Source organism: Thamnophis elegans, chromosome 3 (genome assembly GCF_009769535.1).
Source record: "Thamnophis elegans isolate rThaEle1 chromosome 3, rThaEle1.pri, whole genome shotgun sequence".
Lineage (NCBI taxonomy): Eukaryota > Metazoa > Chordata > Lepidosauria > Squamata > Colubridae > Thamnophis > Thamnophis elegans.
In genome coordinates this window covers 97,055,115-97,080,058 of record NC_045543.1, presented here as the reverse complement: position 1 = coordinate 97,080,058, position 24,944 = coordinate 97,055,115, and positions in this window count along the sequence as shown.

The following is a 24,944-nucleotide window of genomic DNA, read 5'->3' as shown; positions in this document are numbered from 1 at the left end:
TGCCTCCACTGGACTCCATGCTCTTCTCCGCGTTTCCCAGTGAGCGAGCGAGCAAGAGAGGGAGGATCAGGCTGCTGAGAACCTTTCTGCCTCTGCTGGACTTCATCTTGATGACGTCACCACAGCTGCTGGGCACGGACGGACGGAGGTAGCCTGAGCAGCGCCAAGGCAGTCCAGTGGGCGAGCGAGCTAGGATCAGGCTGCCTGATCCTCCATCGCTCACTGGCTCTTTCGTCCGCCCAGACCACCTCGTCACCGCTCTGGCTACCTCCGTCCGGCCGCACCCAGCAACTGCGGTGATATCATCAAGACAAAGTGGCTTGGAGGCGAAGGGGCCACAGTGTCCTGCCTAAGTGGCAGCAGGGCCCACTCCCGGCTGGGCTCTTCCCTCTCACTCTTGCCTTGATGATGTCGCCGCAGCTGTCGGGCGTGGACAGATGGAGGTAGCCAGAGCAGCAGCGAGGTGGTCCAGGCGGGTGAAAGAGCGAGTGACCGATGGCTCCACGGGCCAGATCTAAGCACCCCATGGACTGGATCTGGCCCATGGTCCTTGAGTTTGACACTCCTCATCTACATCTCATAACAGAGGGTAAGGTGAAGAAACTGACTTGTGTGCCTCACCAGCCATAAATCTCACTGCACGTCACGGAGTCACAGCATGGAAAACCTGATGAAAGGATTTGGATAAAAAGGAAATGACATTGGAACAAAAATGATATTGTCAGAAACATTTATTATAAAGTGGACAGGCAAAAAATTTGGATGAGACTTTCTATATCAAATGATCATACTTTCAAGGAGCATGTGATATTACCAATGGGAAATTCAGCTGTCTACTATCTACTTCCATGATGGTGAACCTATGGCACATGGGCCAGAGGTGGCATGCAGAGACCTCTCTGCTGGCACATGCACCGTCGCCCCAGATCAGATCTCCATGGTGTTTCTTTCGTGTGCTTTTTTTCCTGCAAATGACAAAACAGAACTTTACAAAATAAAAAGATCTTACCTCTTGCTGTACTGCTGGTGTTGGGATACCTTGCCTCCCATAGCCAGCTGGCCTTCGGATCTCTGCTGCGCATGTCCGCATGTCCACATACAAATGTCAGCATGGGCACATATTTATGCACATGCACACAACTTTAGTTTGGGCATGCATGTGCGCACAGTTTGGGGAGTCAGTGTCTAAAAGGTTCGCCATCACTGGTCTACTCTGTCAAGAATGAGAGGTCCAAAAAATGCTTGTCCGATGAGGGAAAAAGCAACAAGGGACTCTGTTATTCTGGATTTAATATTTACAGCTGGTATTAGTTAAAATACATTAGTTGAAGAAGTGAAGGTTACAGTAATCTTTGGAAAAGGTGACGAAATTATCCTTATGATGTCAGTGGAAGGAGGGTAATATTTATACTTTATTTCTACTAGATTCAGAAGAGCAAATGTTAATGAACTCAGAGAAAAAAGTAAATCAGATCCTGTAGCTTGAAATCCTGAAAGAGAAGAGTGTCTGCTCATAATCATAGCAATTTCTGACAGAACGAGAAATGGGATAATCTTTAAAGAGATCAAAGCGGATACCACAGTCTTTTAAATTGTGGCAAAGTAAAATGGACAGGGATAGCAAAGGGAAATGAGGTATATAAACAAGGCAGTTGCCAGAAATTGCAAGAATTGTGCCATAAAGGCTAATATTCAAAACGACCAGGAAAACATTGGGAAAGTTGCCAGAAACAAAAGGCAAGGCAAAGAGGCTATAGGTTTGTTGATTGGAGAGGGAGGTGTGGGTGAGAAGGCAAGTGCCTTAACTTGAATTTTAATCTGTCTTCTCTCCTGAGGAAATGGAGCTCTAGCCAGTCATCATTGTACCACTGGAGGCAATTGCAGAACTGCCAGATGTAATTGCTGAGAACTCCTAGAGAATTGGCATGATTGCCTAAGAGACTGGAAGAAAGAAAATCTCATTATTATCTTCAAAAAAGGAAAGGCGGAGGCCTCCGAAAATTAGCCCTGTCAGATTAATGTCTATGCAGGACAAAGTATTAAACAGCATGTATGTGAGCATTTAAATAGGAATGCAACAATGAACAAGAACCTGCAGGAGAAGACTACTGTTGTGCAAATGCTGTTTGCTGATTTCAGTTCAGCACAACCTATTAGTTTTTAATACTCCTTTATGTTATTGGATACTGAATTTCCTTACTGAGAGGCCCCAGTTTGTGCAAGTTGGAAGAAAAGTTTCCAACTCCATCTTCTTGAGTACAGGTTCTCCATAGGGCTATGCCTTAATGTTCACCTTGATGACCCATGACTGCTGTTCCAAATCTGCTGTGAGTCATATTGTGAAGTATGCGAATGACACAGCAGTGGTGGACCTTATCTGGGGTGACAGTGATGATGCTTATAGGGAAGATGTGAAGGCTCTGGTGCACTAGTGCAATAAAAGTAACCTCATTCTAAATGTTAATAAAACAAAGGAGATCATTGTAGATTTTAGAAAGCGTTGGCATAGTCATACTCCACTCAGTATCAAAGATGCAGCTATAGAGGTGGCCAATAGTATTAAGTGACTGAGGGTGCAGATAGCTAACAATCTGAACTGGTCTCTCCACATGTCATCCATAGTGAAGCATGCAAAACAGCATCTGCATTTTCTGAGTTCGATGAGGAGAGCACAGCTTTCTCCTTCTGCCCTGGCCACTTTTGACAGAGGCATGATTGAGAGTGTTTTAACAAACTGCATCCCTATTTGATTTGGTGGCAGCAGTGCCTCAGATAGAAAGTCCACACAGAGAGTGGTAAGGACAGCCAAAAAGATTATAGAAAGCCTGCTTTGAAAGCTAATGTCTTTTGGCATTCATCCCACCAGGAGAAAAAAACATGCACTATATTGACACACACTCAGGATACATTTATTGACTATCATTTTAAACCAGATGCTGAGAAATTCACAGGCACCATCACTGATAAAATATTTCTGATTCAGGACTCTGCCTAGTTAGCACACTCATTATTTAGAGATTTCTTTGGTATGAGCATATGGGGGGACTTCACTCCCTATAACAAAAATAGATTTAGTCCCAATCATCAATGTTTTATTTGGATCTATCCCTTTAGAAATTGATAGACAGAATAGAGAGAGGAAAGAGAGAATAAATTAATGAACAAGTTCTCTTATGCTTCAGTATGCACAATGCCTTAAGCAAATCACATCCATGTTTCTGTATGGGAGGAAGATATCCATCTGTTCCTGCCCTCAAGAAGCAGTAAGTGGTCCATGCTGGCAATGGACCAAGTAGAAAGTGCAGTTCTACCCTAGAGAGAATTGATATATACAGGAATTCATCTACTGCTATATGTTGCCTTGGATAGGCTCACTGGTTTCTTGTCTTCAAAGATATTTGTTTCAACTCTCATATCTACTTAATTGGTCTTGTCAGTCAAAAGCCCTGTATTATTAATCTCATTGTCGTTGTCAAACTTTTGAGTGATCTCTTAGTATGTGGTGCTCCTGCGTTAAATTTGGTCTTAAAGACACATTTCCATCCCACTGTTTTCCTTTATGTGGGCATCTTGACAAATTTTCATGTGTCATTCTTGTGAAAAGATTCCATTTCATTTTCTGCACTTTCTGCTTTTCTGACTCAATGGCTGAAATTCTCCCAGTTTTCCTTCCACCCACTTCTTCTTGTTGATGCAGGAAAACTCTGAAGTGTAATCTCTTGCTGCCTATCTCTGAACCTATCAGTTGTGGTGCCCCATCTTCCCCATGCTAGCTTGCACTTCAGGTATAAACACATGGTGAAGATCCCCACTGAGGCCTGTGACCTTGACTTATTGTTTATTTGAATATGGAGAACATGATCTGATCTTACACTACATGTCATAATAGTATGTGTGAGGTGATCTAAAATTTTGTATCCCTTGCAATATTGGAAATACTTCAACTTGACATAATTCTTCCTAAGATCTGCAATTCAGTCTGGCTCTTCAGTTGTTTTGGCACCTTGCATAGCACTGCATTTGTGGCCTTGGTTGAGAGACTGTTGTGGAAGTAGGTAGCAATATTAATGCTTCCCCAACCTTTATTTGCTAGTTCTGCATCTTGCAGCATGCGTCCAGTAGAAAATAATTTTCTACATGCTATTCTTTCTAGTCGTAAGGGGACTGTGGTCTGCATACAATCTTTTGCCCTTTTGGGTACTTTACCATGTCTTCTCTCATATGTTCACCTGCAATGCCTCTTTGCTTTCCCACAAAATCAAGGTGGGCTGCTGAGGGTTCGCAGGGGTTTGGGTAAGGTGACCAGACATTCCGATTTCAACGTGACAATCACCCTTTATAACAATTTGTCCTGTTTCCCGCCGCGTTTTTAAAAAGTCCCGATTTTCTGGCTTCATGTTGACAGCCCAGTGTGCTGTGTGATTTGTGTGATTTGCTTAAGAAATCCTAACCGGGGCAAGACAAAAGACACCCTGTCTAATCCCTCTCTGTCTCTGTCTCAGTACTTTCATTGAAGATATTAAAACGTTAAAGCAACAAAACGGACCTCCCCCCCACCGCGTCGCTTTTACCTCATTTTATAAGAAAAAAAATGATCTAGTATCATAGAACTGCAGGAAATGGCTAGAGGGGTCGCTAGTGTTACTTCCTGGATTATCCGGAGGGGAGGGGCATGGAAGTTGGAGGTCTGCTCCGAAAAATGGTGGCAAAGTTTCTTTGAAAAATATTTCCTGACTAATTTCACCATTTCAATTTGCTCAGTTCTTTGTATTAACATCTACATCATTCTGGGTTTACTTGGAGTGCAAGCCTGCTGGTAAGTGGGTTTTTTTCTTTTATTTTTTAATGTATTTTAAAATAATATTTTATTTATTGTGCATAGGATTTATTAAAATAGTTTTATTCTGTGTGGATTTAAGTTAAGAACTTCCTTTTATTAAGCTTTCCTCAATTAATCTCTGAGTAGATTCCCACCAACTTCAAGATCCCAAGGGCACATCTTGGAAGCTACACCTTTGCTTAGTTTATAGATGATGACTTTCCTTAAATATGAAAATAAATACATTTATTGTTCAAATATGTACATCTCAATAGAAATGACTCTCAGGGGTGATAACAATCCACTAAAATAATAATATAAAACAGTAATTACAAAAACAGGAGCAACTGTTATGAAAATTATTATTAAAAAATAAAGAATAAAAATGGAGTTATTAAGTATATTAATTGCAGCAACCACAATACAATACCTCAGTGTCAGCTTCTGCTTTGCTGTTGCTTCAGCTGCCATGAAACGGGAAGGGGGGGGCGTGTATGTGGGAGGGATTTAATTGATGTGCTGGAGGAATGCTGGAGGAATGTTCTAGGATGTACCAGTCGTTGGGATTGCGCATGCGTACGTGTTTCCCGCCTGCATCAACGGCCTACACATTCCATCTTCGGCCTGTCTTTTTGAAGTTATCTCACACCTGACATTTGAAGGACTTATGATTGGACTGGAGCTTTGATCCTAAGGGGAGGGGAACGGGCTTTCCTATATATCAATTGCTTTCGCGCCATATTATTCAGATTTTGCTTCACTACTGCTCACTTACCATTTATAATTAGTAAAAGTACTTTGGATTTCCAATCTATGGAGTCTCTTAGTCTTCTTTCCTAATTATGGAGTGGAGTGGGGCGTGACAAGAAGCAAAATCTGAATATATCCCTTTCCAGGAGATTTACGTCTACCGAGAAGGGAAATAATGTCTTCTCCGACCAGAGAAGAGGAGGGCGCCGTTGGAGGGGCGGATTCCAGTGAACTAGGACCTCCCGACCTTTCTTTACACCAGCCCAGCCCGTCTGACCGACCTTTGCACGAAGATTTATTTCAACTGCAAATTTCCAGTCAGCCTGAACCTTCCCCCCACCCCGCTGGTCAACTTCAGTGGGGCAAAGAGAGATAGAGACAAGCTGGAATGCTGGGCTCACCCAAAGACCACCTCAACAAACTTCGCTGGAGCCAGGTGCCGTGAGAAAACCTCAGGCGAGTGAGTTCCCTGACTATTGGAGCCAAAGGTACTGTGGGGAAAGAAGAGGGGGCGATGAAGGAGAATGGAGAAGCTATCAGCACCAGGGGCCGATGAGAAAACCCCATCGGAGTGAATTACCTGATTATTGGGGTCAAACATTTTTGGAGGAGAGAAGGGGGGAGGAGGAAAGAGACTGGAGAAATTGGCAACGTTACCCACGCCAGGATTCTCCCCCACCCCCCCCTCAGCCCGTGTCTCCCCTGCGGCTAGAGGTTTTGCTGATCAAGAGGACCTCCCCCCCAGCCTCCCCCCCGAAGACATTGAATGGCTAAAATCCCTCCCTTGCCTGTACGTTTTAAGGGGGATTCTACTAGCCTTCCCTCCTTTCTTATGCAGGTGTTTAACTACATGGAAATTTATGGCCGGGACTTTGAATCTGACACTTTAAGGGTCAGAATGATTCTTTTATCTTTGGATGGTGAGGCGGCTACATGGTCGACTGCTTTGCACATGTCTGGCTCTCCCCTCTTGGGGAATTTCAACCGTTTTATGGAGGCTTTCCGCCAACGTTTTGATGACCCGTTAACTGAGAAGCGGAACAAATTGAAGTTTTTAACCTTCGACCAAGACGATAGACCTGTCGCCCAATACATCCAGGAATTTCAGTGTCTTTCCCAATACATGAGAGGCTGGGGGGAAGATGCGCTTCTGGACAGATTTGCTGAAGGGTTGAACGCCGACATTTATCAACAATGTGTCAATCGTAACCTGCCAAGACGTTTAATCACCTGGTTTGAGCATGCTGCAGACGCCGAGCTTGACTTGATCCGTCTGCGTTATGCCACAGAAGAAAGAAGGAAGCGGAAAGAGAGGGCTGCCAGTTCCCTCCCCCCTCCTACTACTCAATCGTTTTCCAAACGACGAGGCGACACGAGGGGGCCCCCTTCTGGCTCCTCCAGACCTTTAACATGCTTTCGCTGTGGCAAGCTTGGGCACACCGCCCCCGAATGCCAGGCTAAATTGCCCCTCTCTGCCCAACCCCCTCCCAGACGTGATGAAAAGCCTGCCAGAGGCTCTGAAAAGAAGAAGAAGGAAACGGCGTTCGCTGGGGAAACCAACCCCCCTCCTTTTGCCCAACCATTAAAGGATGACGCAGATGCTAACTCCTCTTCTTCTGAGGACTCTGATGACGACACATCGCCTCGCTGGGTGAGTTCAAACAAGGGGCCCCTTATAATCCCTATTGAATTGAAAGTCCCTCCTGAAGGGACCCCTGCCACCCTCCTAGCTTTACTTGATTCCGGCTGTTCCCGATCCATGATCAATCCAGCCATGGTAGAAAAATTGGGCATCAAATTGCGCACTTTGAAAACCCCGATTGTGTTTTGCCAAATAGATGGATCGGTTGCGGGGGGGGCCCGCCCATTTTTTTACTGAGCCTTTGGAAATGAGAATGGGTACCCATACTGAATTAATCTCTTTTGTGGTCGCGCCTGGCATGGACAGGCCACTCATTTTGGGCATCCCATGGCTCCGGAAGTGGAACCCTCACATAAATTGGCGGACAGGCCGCTTGCGTGTTCGCTCGAAGGTGCCTCCAGTGCGGGAGGGCTCTCCGGACCAACCTGAAGTCACTAACGTTCCTGAAGTCGCCGCTAGAGGGCAGGAGAGGATTGCAGGAGAGGACAAAATCCCGAAAGAATATTTGGATCTTAAGGACGTCTTCAGCGAGCAATCTTCGGACATTCTACCCCCCCACAGGCCTACTGATTGCTCCATTGACATTTTGCCCGGGGTCAAACTCCCAAAACCCCGCATTTACTCCATGTCACCCAGGGAAATGGAGGAGATGCGTTCTTTCATTGACAAAAATTTGAAACGTGGTTTCATTGAACCGGCCCGACCCAAAGTGGCTGCCCCTGTACTGTTTCGTGAAAAGAAAGATGGGTCTCTTCGTTTATGCTGTGATTTTCGCAACCTTAACGCGATCTGTACTCAAAACCTCTACCCACTCCCATTGATGAGGGACTTGTTGGCGCAACTGGGGAAGGGCCGCATCTTCACAAAATTGGACCTGCGAGAAGCTTACTATAGAGTACGCATTAAGGAAGGGGACGAATCGAAGACCGCATTCAACTGCCCTCTTGGTTGTTTCCAGTTCCGAGTTATGCCTTTTGGCCTACAGGGGGCTCCTGCTGTGTTCATGCAATTTATTAATGAGATCCTGCACGATCATCTCTATAAGGGCGTTATCGTATATCTGGACGATATCCTCATTTATACCCGCTCTTACGACCACCACGTCAATCTGGTGCGCACTGTTTTGAAAAAACTCCGTGCTGCCAACCTGTATGCCAGGTTGTCTAAGTGCGAGTTTCACCAAACGACTATTGACTATCTGGGCTACCGTATCTCCTCTGATGGCGTTGAAATGGACCCTGAAAAAGTGAAGGCGGTCACTGAATGGGACGCACCCAAAACTCGTAAACAATTGCAAAAATTTTTGGGTTTCGCTAATTTCTACCGTCAATTTATTCCCTCTTTTGCCAACATTGCTCTCCCTATTACTAATTTGCTCAAGACTAAAGGCGACCCGAAGCCTAAACCCAATAAGCCTTTGGACTGGACCATGGAATGCCAGGCGGCATTCGAAAAGCTTAAACGCCTTTTTGCCGCTGAACCAGTTCTTAAACATCCTGATCTCAACCAGCCGTTCGTCGTCCAGGCTGATGCCAGTGATGTCGCCGTTGGGGCCGTTCTGCTACAAGCCAATGACCAAGGTAACTTACAGCCTTGCGCGTACACCTCTCGTAAACTCACTGACACGGAGCGGCGCTGGGCGGTTTGGGAGAAAGAGGCTTTTGCGGTCCGTTGGGCCCTCGCTACTTGGCGCCATTTCCTCGAAGGCTCTAAACACCCATTTGAGGTGTGGACTGACCACAAGAACTTGGAAGCGTTGCGCACACCTCGTCGCCTCTCCCCCAAACAGATGCGTTGGGCACAATATTTTAACCGTTTCAATTTCACTCTAAAGTATATCCCGGGCGGGAAGAACTTCATGGCCGATGCTTTGTCCCGGTTACCTCAGTATAATTGTTCCAAACTGAGTATCGTCCAACCGCTCTTGGCAGCTCCGGTGCTCACACGTCAACAGACCACAGCTCAAAAGGAAGTGCCTCACGATCTACTTTCTGACCTCAAAGCGGCTCTTCCTCAAGACGACTGGTTCCTGGCCCATCGGGACGAGTGCACCATGAGGGACGATCTACCGTGGATTGGTGCTAAATTATACATCCCCGCTTCCCTACGACTTGTCGTCCTTCGTCGCGCTCATGACTCCAGGATGGCGGGTCATTTTGGGTTCGTAAAAACTTTGCACCTCGTAAAGAGACAATTCTGGTGGCCCTCTTTAAAAAAGGACATTGAACTTTATGTGGCCAGTTGCCCGGTTTGCGCTACTGCCAAAAAGCCGCCGGGAAAACCGCAGGGACTTCTACAGTCCGTCGCCCGCCCGGTTGCCCCTTGGAAGGAGATTTCTATGGACTTTATTGTTGAGCTTCCCGAGAGCCAGGGGCACACCGTCATCTGGGTGGTCACTGATTTGTTTTCCAAGCAAGTTCATTTCGTGCCTTGCCACAAAATTCCTTCCGCTAAGGCGTTGGCTAAACTATTCCTTTCCCACATTTACCGATTACATGGGGTTCCCGACCGTATTATCTCCGATTGTGGAGTCCAATTCACATCTAAATTTTGGAAGGAGTTCCTCGCTCGCATTGGTTCCGCCCAAGGCCTTAGCTCCGCCTACCATCCTCAGACTAATGGCGGCTGTGAACGTACTAATTCCGTCCTTGAACAATATTTACGTTGTTTCATCAATTATCAACAGGACGATTGGGTTGACTTGTTACCACATGCTGAAGTAGCCTATAACAATTCGGTTCACTCCAGCACGGGTTTCACCCCTTTCCGGGTCGTTTACGGCCAGGATTTTGTTCCTATTCCCGAACTGCCTACGGCCCAGCCTCAGGTTCCTTCCGTTGCAGACTGGAGTGAACGTCTCAGTCGCCTTTGGCCCCTGACTCTTTCCACCTTGGACGCTGCCCATAAGGCTCATAAGAAGCAAGCTGATAAGAAACGCTCTCAGCCCTATGAGTACCACGTTGGAGATTTAGTGTTTTTGTCCACGAAATTCTTGCATACTACACAAAAATCTTACGGCACCGTAATCGCATCCAATACCTTGTGGCTTGGAAACATTTTCCCCCCTCCCACACGGAATGGGTTGATAAGTCCCACGTTCGTGCCCCCCGCTTACTCCAGAAATTTTATGCTTCTTATCCCGACAAGCCTTGACTCTTCTCCCCTCCCTCTTTCATTTCTTTTGTTATTTGTCTGTTTTGTTTGTTTTTTTTCTTCCAGGCCTGACAGCCTTTTTCCGGGGGACGGCCGGATGTCAGCTTCTGCTTTGCTGTTGCTTCAGCTGCCATGAAACGGGAAGGGGGGGGGCGTGTATGTGGGAGGGATTTAATTGATGTGCTGGAGGAATGCTGGAGGAATGTTCTAGGATGTACCAGTCGTTGGGATTGCGCATGCGTACGTGTTTCCCGCCTGCATCAACGGCCTACACATTCCATCTTCGGCCTGTCTTTTTGAAGTTATCTCACACCTGACATTTGAAGGACTTATGATTGGACTGGAGCTTTGATCCTAAGGGGAGGGGGCGTGACACTCAGTCCTTCTTTTCATTAAACTAGACATACCCAATTCCAAGGAATTAAAAGACGCTTGCTCCTGGGGAGGAAAGCTCTGGCAAATCTAGACAGTATCCTAAAAAGCCAGGTGACCAGATTTTCAGTAAAGAGGGACACTTTTGACTGGGGGTGGGGGCTTGATTAAAAATTTTATACGGAGCAACAAAAATTTTCATACAACGCAAAAATAGTATTGTAATATTTTTTTTATTTCAACATAACTACAATTTACAAATATAAATTGTAACTGTTGCCAAACATCAAAATTTTGCTCACATGACCATGAGGATGCTGCAACGGTTGCCAAGTGTGAAAATGGTCACTGTGTGAAAAATGGTCATCAGTCACTTTTTTCAATGCCATTGTAACTTTGGTCACTAAGCCCATTATATCACCTTTCTTGCCACAGTTCTTAAGGGAATAACTGCAGCTGGTATTTTGTATTTTGTATAGAATCTTTTTTTAAATTTATCTAAGGCAATTTTAAAAAAGGATTCTATCCAAAATAAATTGAAGTGAAAACATTTTTTAAAATTCTATGCACTATACTTTGAAATATATTGTGCATAGAATTTTTAAAAATAGTTTTACTTCAATTTATTCTGTGTGGAATAGTTTGAAATGTTTTACTTCAATTTATTCCCTGTGGATTCTTTTTTAAATTGTCTTAGACCCCGGTCAAAGGTGTCCCTCTTTACCAATCTGAAAACTTGGTCACCTTAGGTTTGGAAGAACCTCTAGCTAAGATTCTGTGCCATTTAGAGAACCCCCAAATCCCACTCCTGGCTGGTCCGGCCTGCCACACTCTCCCAGGAGTCCCCACACAGCCCGTTTTGGATGCAGGTAAGTGCAGGGCATGCACGGAGGCTTGGGAAGGATGAAAAATGGGCCTACCAGAAGTTCAGGAAGGCCGGAAATGGGCCCGTTTCTAGCCTCCAGAAGGCCTTCGGAGCCTAGGGAGGCTGTTTTCGCCCTCCCGGAGGCTCAGGGAATGCCTCCAGAGTACCGGGAGGGCAAAAATGGCCCCCTACTGCTGTGGTGCAGGAGGTGGACTAGGCCACACCCACCATGGCCACGCCCACCAAGCAACCAGGCAGAGAACCCCTTGCTAAAATTGTTGAAGCCCACCCCAAATTATTGCTTACTAAAGCCGCTTCTTTTTTGTGTGTGTGTGTAATATTGCCTTTCTTTTTGTTCAAGTAACAAAAAGTAAATCTTGAGTAATCAGCTCTAGAACACAATATTAATCTGCTTCTTTCTTAAATAATTGCAGATGTTGCTGTGAACCAACTCCAATGACTTCTTTTTCTTTGAAAAGAAAGGTCTGAAAAGGGAGGACTTATGCCTTTGGCCTTCAAAGAGCAGGGGCATTTTGATTTATAGATGCACAGCTTTATTTTCAGATCTTTTGCCAACTTGTCTAATTTGTGAACAGCACCTAGATTTCTGGGCCTCATTCTTCTGTGCCACACATTACAGATATATTATGTCTGCAATTTATTGTTGCTCCAGCTTTATTATCTTCACAATTAACCTCAAAAAGTCCATTTTCTTGGAGTGTGCCTTTTATAAATAATTTTCCATTTTGAAACAAATCAATTGTCTATAAAATTTACTTCACACTCTTTTTGTGTCATAAGTTGTACTGACAATGCACTAAAATCTAAATGTAGAAGATATATTTTATTGTTAATGTAGTGCCCCTGTCTTTTACTTAACATGTCCGAATTTTTTACTAAACCTCTATCTACTGAGGAGGGAACTTTTTTATCTATCAGATAAAAGCACTTGATTTGTATTCAATAGCTAGATTCATAAGCATCTCCTTTTCCTTAAAAAGGTTGCTGGTTACCTTAGAATCAAAGCATGTTACTTTGTGATGGACAAAGACAATCTTAGATGATTTTGCTGACTTCTTTCATGCATTTCATTTGAGAACATTCTATTTTCTGTCCTTTTTCTTCTTCTCCGTGTTATGACTCAAAGTCTTTGGAACTTTCCAGACTGGTTTTTCTTGTTTCCTATGTCTAGGTCAATGGATTTGCAAATGTAGCACCACTTTTCCCTGTGCTTGGCTTTGTAAACTGCTTCTTGAGTGAAATTTTCTTTTCTTTTTAAGAGTTATATAAAGGTTTATAGATAGTTAAGATTAAGATCTACTGTTTCTTTATAGTGCTTACACTACAGTTTCAGTGCTTTCTAGAAACAATTTTAGGAGCAGGACAATCAGAATTTCTGGTTGTATTTTCCTCTGTCAAATTGACTTGCTGTCCTACATTTCATTCATATACAGATTCAGACAGCCTCCCTGTTGCAGCTGTGTGTTGTATAGGTTTATGAAATGATACACTTTAAAAACTATGCATCTTTTACCATACAAATCATAGTTTTCCAAATAGCTTTTATTTAATTTAACTCTACAGATGTACAAGAACAGAATAAAAGTATTCATATTTTGTGATTTGCTATATATCCCATGGTCTTTATCTTGATTTGCATCCATGGAATTATATTTTTCACAATCCTTTGGAACTTCAGAAGCATTTTAATCTTGTAGAACCAATGAGAAAATGTTGGTCGTTACCATTTCTCCATTACCTAATGTTCACACTCCAAATCCATGTCCATGTATGCTCTATGAGTGTCTTTGCCTGGAGGATAGAAATTTAACTTGAGCAGGATTAGTGAAAGAGGTTTTTAATTTAACGGAAGGGTGGGCTACAGTATTTAAAATAAATTCATGAGGTAGGCAGAAGTAAGTAAGTTTTCTACTTAGCTAGCTGTATCCTACCAAGAGAAGCCTAAGGGAAAATACCCAGGTAAATGTCTGTCTAGAGAATGAAGGCAGAAAGTTAGACCTTCAGGGAAGCAATCTTAGAAACAAAGAGCAGGCAGAGTAAGAAATAAAAAGGAACACAAAAAGGACACATAAAGAACGCTTATGGTGAGAAGGTTGGGAAGTGCTGAAAAACAATATAAGCGAAGTAACCTTGCATACCTGTCTAAAACTCATACACTCCTTCACATTCAGGTTGTTCTGCAATCTGTCTCTGACTCCATGCCTGTTACTACATTTGCCTTTATTTTTTCCCAGTCTCATCTAGCTTTCTGTGGATGTAAAGAAAACTAAATTTTCATGACCAAGGTCAGAAGGGATTCCATTCTTTTCTATGTGAGCATTTCCTAGAATATTCCAATCACTGAATTCTAACAGCTATGAAGAGAATAGATAAGGGCTGGGTTAGCAGATCTAGGCTTACACTGCTAGATACCAGACAACCACTAAATCAGTGTTTATTAAATTTGGCAACTTTAAGACATGTGGGCTTCAGCTCCAGAATTCCCCAGCCACCATACATGAAATCCACTGCATGAAAGAATAACCACAAATTAGGACTTTTTTTTTGTATCTCTAGCTTGTACCTTTAGCCATCTAATGGTGATACAGAATTTTGCATCCCAGATTTAGTAGCCCGAACAATATTCATAAGATAAAGTCTTTTGTTTCAAAGTTTGTTTGACTTCTTTACCAAATATTTATTTGCTTAAGTATAGTTATCATTTAAGATGACAGTAACATCTCCTCCCTGGGGCCATTAAGCATAATTGGGGAAGATCCCTCGCCAATTCATTCACAGCATTACAGAAAAAGGAAAATTAAAATGTTAATGTGTGTTGGTGTATGCTCATTGAGAAATTACAAATTAATGAAATTTGTTTAGTTATTTACAATCTATCCATGTGAGGAGGAGCCAAAATAACGTGCATTGCCTTATTACTCCCTGCCATTCATTTATTCATTTATTTCTTGACTGAATCTTTCTCTTTGTTTTGATTCTATGGACTTATATTTTGCTTTAATACCCCAAAGGATTTTTTGGGGTGGGGGTTGTTTTTAATTAGTGTATTCTGTAAACCCATCCATTAAGCATGGTAAACTATTATTTATATCTTATTGCATGGGTCAAAATATTACAGTTAGTCAATACATTATGATCAAGCAAAGCAGTGATGCATGAACCAGAGCTTAAAGTATGAGAAGCTCTGCCATATGTATTTCAATCCAAGACTTCTCTGAAATTGCTTCTGGATTTTGTCCCTGCAATGAAAAAATAAACAAACTGATTTTTTAAAAACTAGATAGGCTTATTGTTATAGCAATGGCTTATATATACTGTTGTGTAAAAGCAAAAAGTTGTGATGTTTTTATCTTGTACTGAACTAAACAGAGTCAAAGGCAATGCCTTTTTCTTTCCTTTTCTTCCTTTTCACTATATCTTTTTTCTTTTCCATCCCCATTTTCTTAGTTTTCCATAACTTTTTTTTACTTCAATAAACTAATAAAAAATCTTCTCTGGCATGCTTCAGAAATTATTTTATATATGGGGAAACTGTAGTCGTCTAATTTGCTTCTCATTTCTTACTCAGTAGAATATGTTTTGGCCATATCAGATGAATCATCAAATATGCTAGCTTCACCATACATTTAAAAACAGAGCAAATTGCCTATCTCAATTAAGAGTTCTATCAAAAGTTATTAACAATGCTATCTAGTAATGAATCCATATGAAATTTAACCTGTATCTTCTAAATTGATAGTTTGGTCTGCTATACTGATGTTTTCCTTTTTGGAAGAAAATAAAGTCAGCATCGTTCGTGATTCATATAAGCCTACAGTCATAATTATATGCTAATTGATTTTAACACCCACACATACAACAATTTGCTTTCTACCTTTTATTATATGTGTGATTTTACATCTCACCAAAGTCCTGGCATATTCCTGAGGTTTTTTTCTGAGGAGCAGGAACAGAATTTGCTTTGCTGAAAACCAGGAGTTGTAAATATATTTATTTTGTCTTTTACATTTGTCACTTACCCAAGCTAAACAATATGGAGTCAACTAAATCTGATAAGATGTTACAATGTTAAAGCCATATCTTTGCTTCTGCCACCCTCAAAACACCTAAGGATAAAGAGCAAAAGATATAATTTAATAACTGCCCTAACTTATCTATTTGTTCTCTTTTTCACACATTAAAGCTTTTCAGGCAAATCTCTAAGTGTGATTTCCATGAAAATATTGAAAGTAGGCTTAAGTGACACTGTATAATAAGCAGGAAGGGAAGACAATATTTTTTGAAAACTTCTGGTTGAACATGGTTTTGTGGAATAATTGGGGGGTACATTTGAAGAAGTAGCTAGTGGGTAACTTAACAGGTCTTGTATTTTTTCTCTCTAGCACTTGAATATATAAAAAATATGTCTTTAGTATCTTATTCAAAACCCAACCTTTGTCACCAATTTTCATCAAAGTAAGGGGTGTTCCTCCATTTGAGCCATTCAGTGACACTCTCTTCCAGAATATTCCATTTCATTTCTTCTTATGAGCTGGGAAAATCAGAAATGAAACCCAGCGTATTGGGAGAAAACCAAGCTGCTGAACAGCTCTATTCAGCTCTACGGACAAGCAGGGCATATCTATGATGCTGCAGCCCTGTGCTCATCTGGTAGGCTTTCAAGGTTCTGTTATTATCCCCTATAACAATAAAATAAAGTTCCAATGGTCCTCTGGTCTCTTTTTCCTGACCTGGCCTACCTCAAAGGCTGATATCATGATACTTAAGTCTAAAATGAAATTTAAAAAGTCTATTTGGACGCAGGTTTCATTTAAATTGCAGTCTACAACCTTGTCCTATTAAGCCATTCCCCTGCTGTTTGTTCCCTTACAACTTTCTAGTGTTAAGAAAGCAATGGCAAGTCTTATTATTTATTTACTTTATTAGCTACTTACTTACACACAGACACATAGACATACAAAGTTAAAGTATCAGCATCCCAATACCAATTTTAAAATAAATCTTCCTTGCTTGCATTTTTGAAGCAATTCTTCAGGGTCTTTTGCTCCCTTTATTACAACATTGTTTTAAAAGTACAGCAATTAAAAACTTTGCTTCAGATGCAGAAAACCAGTTTTTTTCCTTCTAAATTTCTCGCTGCTGGTTCTCTGGAACCAGCAGCGACCCAGGCCTGCCACATCCCCAAACTGGTTCTCCTGGTGGTGCCCTAGGTGCCACCATCTTGGTTTTTGGCTTTTGCACATGCGCAGAGCAATTTTATTGCGCTGTGCATTCATGCACAGCACATATCAAGCATGCACGTGCAAAGCATAAGCGCATGCATGGCACAGCCATGAGCAAACCAGCAGTAGTGACTGCCGGAACCCACCCATGCTCTCTAGATTTAACAAACTATATCAGAGAAAGTAAAGAGGTTGCAAAAAAAAACCCCAACCCAAAAATACTAATTTTAAAGAAAATGCTACCTTTCAAATCAGGGATATTCCTCATGTGAAACGAACATGCTAACTGCTGAGCCAGTGAGATAACATTATAACCAGATTTTCTTGAAAAAAACTAAAAACCAGGTAAGGGGTTATTTTTTCCTCTGAGAAACAGCTAATGAACTGCTGGATTTAGCCTGAAGGAAAACACACCAGCCCCTTAGTTTAAGAAGGGAAAAGTAGTTCTTTAAAATCGTAGAAGGAAAATTAGGCTAGAGGTCACATTTGCAATAAGAGGGGGGTGAGTGAAGAAGCATGTCATTCATTCCTACCTTCAACAAAATGGTGCTTGGTCTACTATGGCCAGGAATTCACAGTACATTTCCTTCTTAAATTCCTTAGTTTTTGTCTGGTCAAAATCTCCCAACACTGAGTTTCATTTTCTTTGTCTACCTTCTTTTCATTGTGGGACTCTAGATCGTAGTATAATTTAAAGCAAGAAACAGAAAAGCTTCTTTAATAATCTCATGAAGGGAAATATGTGAAGAACTATTGCCTATGTCCTTGGCATACATGATACAAAATTTTACTGGACTTCATACCATTTTTAAAGGGATATTTGTATGAGGGAATTCTCTTGTAATAATGTGTTAGGTGCAAAAGACCAGAACCACATGTGATGTTCTAATTAAACTGATTTATTACTACTCATGTCTACACATAGGAATCTACTCAAGTAAAAGCACTATTTTGGAGCTAGATAAGGATCAATAGAATTCAAGAAGAGTTGCATTTAATCTGTTTGTGGCTACATAGGGACTCTAGGTTGATTCCTCTTTTGACTCTGCCTGCAAGTTCTGCTACTCCTTCTCCTACACAATCTTTTTACAAAGTATTTTTTTTAATATTTAAAAAGTATTTTTTTAAAAAAAGGCTGGTAGGATTTCCTGATTTTCAGAGGAACCTACAGCCCACGGAACTGTACTGCTACAATTATCAGTTGCAGAAAAAAAGACAGAGAGCACATATTTAATATGTTCACAAATTAAATATGTTTTTCCATCTAATATAACTGAGCCTTCCTCAAAATCTGTTAAAGTACAGTTTGTCCAAATGAAACCCATAGTTACACCACACAAAATCTGTAGGAACTCAAAATTAAAAGTCATTCACTGATTCCTGGCAGAGTGAAAGGAAGCCCAAACTACAAACTTTAAAATAGAGAATGTTATTTGCCTTCCTCCCAAACATTCTGCCAAAGAATTAGAAATGCCAGTATTTTTAAATTTTTGATACAGTGTGTTACAATTATCTTTGAGAACATGTTAGAAATTAAACACAATGAAAAAGAAAATAAGATATTACTAACATCAAAGAGGCATATGTGCTCAATCAATTTTTCAACCTAATTAGTTGCATGTTAATATTATTTGGAAATCCCCCTCTTGATATGTTAAGCTATCCCACAGTAATCAGTCCAAATAATATGGTTCATCTACAGTTGTTTTTAATTCTATGGCAGGGCTACCCCTACCATTAGCCACGATGGAACCAGTGCTTCAGACCCATTGATTTCACATCTCTTAAAAGACCAGCAAAATTTTCTATTGTAGTATAGTAGCTAGTATCAATAACCTAAATCAAGAGTGTCAAACTGGCAGCCCATGGGCTGGATTCTTCACGTGTAGACCATTCCCACCCCAACTGTGGAAAGGGAAAAAACATTGTGATACGTCACGTGTCAGTAACGTGACGCTGCAAGTTTGACACCTATGACCTAAATGAAACAAAAAATAAAAGGGGAAGGAAAAATAAAGTATTGGTGTTGGCAGAGAAATGTGCATTAGCACAGCAGTTATTTTCCACAAAAGGTGCCATTTTGTGACTGTTTCTGCCACTTAACTCTTTGTTAAGAGACTAGAAGGAACAGCTAACCATTGATTGGTCCTCTACCAGGTTAGCAAAATATATGATTTATCTTCTAGCGCTGAAGGGAAAAACTTGGGAGGGATGCTAAATCAATGTTAGTTTAATAAATATAGATCACCATGCCTAAGATATATAAAGTAAATGTTAAGCCATGGCTTCTCCCAATACATCAGCACCTGCTTCTGAAGGTGAGGAATTTCTGTTTTAATGCAATTGGTCTTTCTGAAATGTATAAGCCATAAAAACAAGCAAATAAACAGCCTTGTTTTGCACACCAACCTAGCCCTTGCTGAAATGAGAGGAGACTTTTTCATTCTAGTCTGTTCAGAAGGAAGGAGTTTCAGCTACTATATTGTTAATTCATCCCCAATCATTTCTTCTCTGCTTGCTTCTCTTGAGCTGTTGTGTGCTCAAGAAGAGTTCCCAACAAGGGAGGACAGAACAGATCTGCAAACAGTCAAAACTGCCCGGAATGGCCTCAACTACACTTTATTCTGGGATCAGAATGCTTGGGAGATAGAGAGAGTGGTCTTGTGTGCCCTAACTTAAAACCACTACTAGGCCAACATTGGATAGCATTGTTTTCATCATCTTTACTCAAGTTAATGGAAGAGAAATAAACATTTCCCCCCAAAACCAAAATACTTCAGTGACAATGATGTGATGGTGGGATGGGAGATTTTAAGAGAACGGCTTACTCAAATACAAGATAAACAACATTATGGCAATCATGGTGGCTTGTTTGTAGGCTTTCAACTGTTTTCCAAATTCAAGAACTGTTGCTGTAGTCTTAAATATGTGTACCCTGCCACAAAACCTTCTGTGTGATTGAATTTTTATTGACCATATTTCCTCCTCCTCATTTTTATCCTACCATCCCAACACCAGACTGGCAATTGGCTCAAGTGCAAAAGACACTTATAGAAAAGTATTTCCCTCTTTATTAACTAGTAGAATCTGTTTTTCAGGCATTAAAAGAGTGATGCATGGTTTACTTTTCAAACCTCAATAGCTGGAAGATCTGCAGTTGATGTTAAGTATCAGTACTTGGCACTATCTATGAGTACTTTCCAAATGAATCGTTAGAAGCATAGTTGGTGGCTAAACTGTCCAGTTCCCCATTCTCATTTGAAATAAATTTTTGGATCACTTGACTTATAAAAAGCAAATTACTGTCATAGGACATGCTTTTAAGTTAAACCAATACCCCACATTAATTATATATAAACTAATAGTCCAAAAAAACTGTTGTCAGTTTTAGAAGCTGCATCCTGCCAGAGTCCTGCCCCCTTTTTATCAGACATAACTAAAAAAACAAACAAACCCAAGTATATGTCACACATATTTTTCCTTCTGCTATTTTATCAATATCTTAAGCCACATTTATTTGTGGTTGCCTTGGCAACAGATCTTCCATCTCTCTGTCAAGGCCATCTTCTCCACTCTCTAACACCAGTTCTTAGAGTAAACAGAAAACAGAAGATATATGAAATTGCTTACGTATTGGATTACCATTAATGCTGAAAAAAGTTAACATTCCTAATAGATTGGGTGTGGAACTTTTTATGGCAGATGCTGTGGCTTATACATGCTAAAATTAATCAAATTGACTTCTCCTCAACTGAACAGTGGGTTTGTAGAGTGGAGGTCTCAGAATCCCTCCTCAGAGAAGTAGGAAGAGGTATTGCAAAGAGCAGATCTTATGCTACCATGTCAACAACAGTGCCAGATCAGCAACAAGTTTGCTGCCAGTTTGACATCCCTGCCCTGGGATTAGTAAGAATGAGTTCCAGCAGAGATCTTCTTATCTCCTTTTTGAAATCTATATATTTAATAGAAATAGAGCCGAGGTGGTGCAGTGGTTAGGGTGCAGTACTGCAGGCCACTTCAGCTGACTGTTATCTGCAGTTCAGCGGTTCAAATCTCACTGGCTCAAGGTTGACTCAGCCTTCCATTCTTCCGAGGTGGGTGAAATGAGGACCCAGACTGTGGGGGCGATATGCTGACTCTGTAAACCGCTTAGAAAGGGCTGAAAGCCCTATGAAGCGGTATATAAGTCTAACTGCTATTGCTATTGCTACTGCTAAACAGATTCTTCTATTACACAGCTCAACAAATCAGACCATTCTCTTATGGACACCAAAGACTGGATACAAGACCATTCATTCATAACTTGGCATCTGCCAGATGTCCTGGGACCATGATTTTCAGGCGTTTGAAGGCTACTTCATTGGAATTGAATGATATACAAAATATCATTATCCACATTGACTCATCCTAGCTAATTAAGACTTTTGTTTTTATTGAAAGAATCTACTCATTCTTTCATTTCCCAGAGAGAAGTAAAACATTAATTATAAGAGTGGCAGATATGCTCTTTAAGCGAGTGTAACTCATTTCCATTGTTCCCATGATATTTTTTACCTTCTTTTGCACCCCAATCTTCCTACATCACACTCACCAAAAATTAGTGTTTAACTGCAGGCAGCTGAGTGAAAAACACTGTAAAGATTCTGAGAAAATATCAGTGTAATAAGCATTGCTGAAGTAAACCTTCTCCAATTCAGCATGAAACTTTTTAATATTCCAGAAGGATTAACAATGATTTTGAACAAATATCTATTTATGAAACCAAAGTTTAGCCATGCTGATGTCTTTTTCTAGAATTAAGTCTTGTAGTTCACCCAATCCAGGGGTGGGTTCCTGCCAGTTCTAACCTCTTCTATAGAAGAGGTTCCACAAATCTGCAATGCCCTTTAGAGCCAGTTCCCTCTCCCCGCCCGTCCACACATCATCAAGATGAAGAGCGAGAGGAGAAATTCTGGGAGTTGAAGTCCACAAGTCTTAAAGCTGTCAAGTTTGAACACCCCTGTTTTTTTTTCTAAAGGGTTACGGGTGCAAGGGTCTTGTAACTTGACAGCTTTAAGACTTGTGTGCTTCAATGTCAGAGTTCCTGAGCCAACATGACTGGAGGAGGAATTCTGGGAGTTGAAGTCCACAAGTCTTAAAGCTGTCAGGTTTGAACATCCCTGGAGTTTTTTTCTAAAGGGTTAGGGAAGCAAGGGTCTTGTAACTTGACATCTTTAAGACTTGCATGCTTCAAATGCCAGAGTTTCTGAGCCAACATTTTGGTTGCAAAGCAAGAGCGTTGTTAAGTGAGTTCCACCATATTTTACAAGTTGGCCCCGCCCATCCAGTCACATGACTGCCAAGCCACTCCCACTCGGTCACATGGCTGGCAAGCCATTCCCACCCAGTCACATGGCTGGCAAGCCACCCCCACCCGGTCACATGGCCAGCAAGCCACTCCCACAAAGCAGGCCACGTCTACAGAAGAGGTTCTAAAAAATTTTGAAACCCACCACTGACCCAATCCTTTTATTCTTGCCAAAGCAGCCCACAATAGAAGATACAGTATAGAATTCGAATATAGATTGAGAATGGCACAGTGCTGCCAGCAAACCTTTAGGAATGACAAATCATGCTTCCATGTTGCAGAACAGTTGTTGAAAATCATGCAGAATTCCACAAGGCATGGCAAACTTCTCTTGGGGGCATATTTTAATGTTTCAAGTTGTCTTCTTTATAGAGACTTTTGCAATATGAGAAAATTCAAGTCACATTTGCTAACTGCTCTTCTGGCTGGAGAATTCTGTGAGTTAAAGTCCACACATCTTATAGTTGGCAAGTTTGAAAAAACACTGATGTACACCATCACACTTGAACAGCCCTGATTTTTTTCCTTAGAAAAGCATGGAAGTTCTCATTCAGGGGCAAGAATAAAATCTTGAATGTTTCTCACATATCTTTTTAAATCCCATTTTATGTCTTTCTAATTTTGTTTTTCATTTTCTGCTTGGGACTACAGTTATCATAGCTGGGTGGCAAAGAAATACATTTAGTGGGTATCCAGATATTTGCAGCCCAGTAATCATACCCATGATAATCAACCACTCAAGGAACTGGAATGTATGTATGTCACTTCTTCGGTAAGACTCCTTCATGAATGATTTTACTGACTGAAGCTTCTAATTCCAATATGTATTTATATTTATGGCTATAAAGATTCTCCCTCTTCTCCATGGAGAGGAGAGGATTTTCGCTCTTCTCCAGGTCTACTTGCCATATTTTGAAATGTCATTTATGTTCACCATATGTTTGACTAATGAAAAGAGGTCTATCTGCATATTCATGTATGCATAAAGAATTCTTTCTGATCATCAGGAACACTGATTGACCCAGGGAGCTTAATTCCATGGAGAAGTAAACACCTTCATGTAAAAAGTATTTTCTTATTCATACCAAATATGTAAGATACCACCAGTATGCATCTTGTAGACATTGGTATCATGCACTTGTTCTACTAAGTTTTCAGTATTAAGTAAGCATGTTGTAGAGATCTCCTTCCTGATAATATGTGAAGACCCAGCTTTCTAGAAAATCTGTAATACTGGGAAAGATAGAAAGAAAAAGATGACAGTCAACTCCACTTGATAGCACTCAATCAATATAAGAAGAAAAATAAAAAACCCTACTTTAAAATGAGGTCTGAACATGAGCTACTCTCAGTTTTGCCTTTGGGATTCTCCAGATGACCTTCCTTGACATCTCCCGGTCCTTCAGAAGCCAATATTGATTCTATGAGTTTCAACACCTAGGTATATTTGTGAGTTTAGCACTTGCAGAAAACCATTTATCGTCTACCCTTTCTATTTAGTAGCTGATCACAAAGAGCAATAAGCCAACCAAGACTCCCTTGCCAATCAATCTGAATGCTTTTGCAGCCTCTTCAAATCTATGTTTAAACACACATCAGTCCTCCTTCACAAAAGCGAATAAATTGTTGGCTTTTTCTGAAAGTTACGTGTGCTCACCTCAAATTGAGCTACTTTTCAAGGTGACTATTGTGACTTTTCTTCAATGTGAATTCTTCATCTAATCATCCTGGCTCACTGCTAAGATGGGACCCCAGGAGTTGGCAGATGAAGAACCAAGGATCCTATCCACTGAGAACACAGAATATACATTCACATTGAAGCCAGTAATTCATTTCCATTTCCAAACTGACATTTGTTACCTTGAATGAATATTTTTAGCTCCTTAGATAGAATGCTGCTAAGTCAAAGATATAATGAAATTGCTTGAACTGCAGGCCCTTAGTTATAATGTTATGTGATCAGCAGGAGTTCACCTTTGCCCACTATCAGAAATGTGCCTTCATCTAGATGACCTTTGGTTATAGAACTGTATTTTTCCCTTTAATTGCAATTGCTCAGCTCTTGAAAAGGATGAGTGTATCTTGCACTGATATCTGCTACATTCTAATTCTCATTGAATAATGACTATATGTAATTTAAAAATTATTCTAGATAACATTGCCAGGGCCTTGTTCAATAGTACAAAGGATGCCTCAGTAAGCAAACAATTGAACGTTAACTGAGATCTGAATGGGAACATTGTTTAATATGGAAACCATTGTGCCCTAAATCTTCTCTTGTTGTAACAGGGAATTGTTTATTCTTAAAAACAGCATATATTAAAAATTCAGTCATTCCCAGCATCAGGCACTAAACCACTTTAACCATTTTGCATCTAAGTTCATTTCCACACTAATGACTTAAGCAATGACTTATTGGGTGCTGTTATTTTGGCACAATAATGATTCCATGACTATAGAAGATGACAGAGTTTGCCGATTGGTAAATATACTCAGGATTGCATTGGAGATTTGTGGAGTTAGTCTGAATAATGTTTCAAGGACTCCTTAGAGCAAAATGTTGTAAGCCTATATAGTGTTCTGAAGTTTATACCCATTTAAATTTAACATTTTCTACAAGAAAAAAAGAGTAGAATGTTAAGAGAAATAATGATTTGGGGCACAGTTTAGGGATATTGATATTACATCTCAGATGGCAACACTCATTTGTTATATTAATTTCATAATTTAACATGGGAATTCTGTTTTACTTT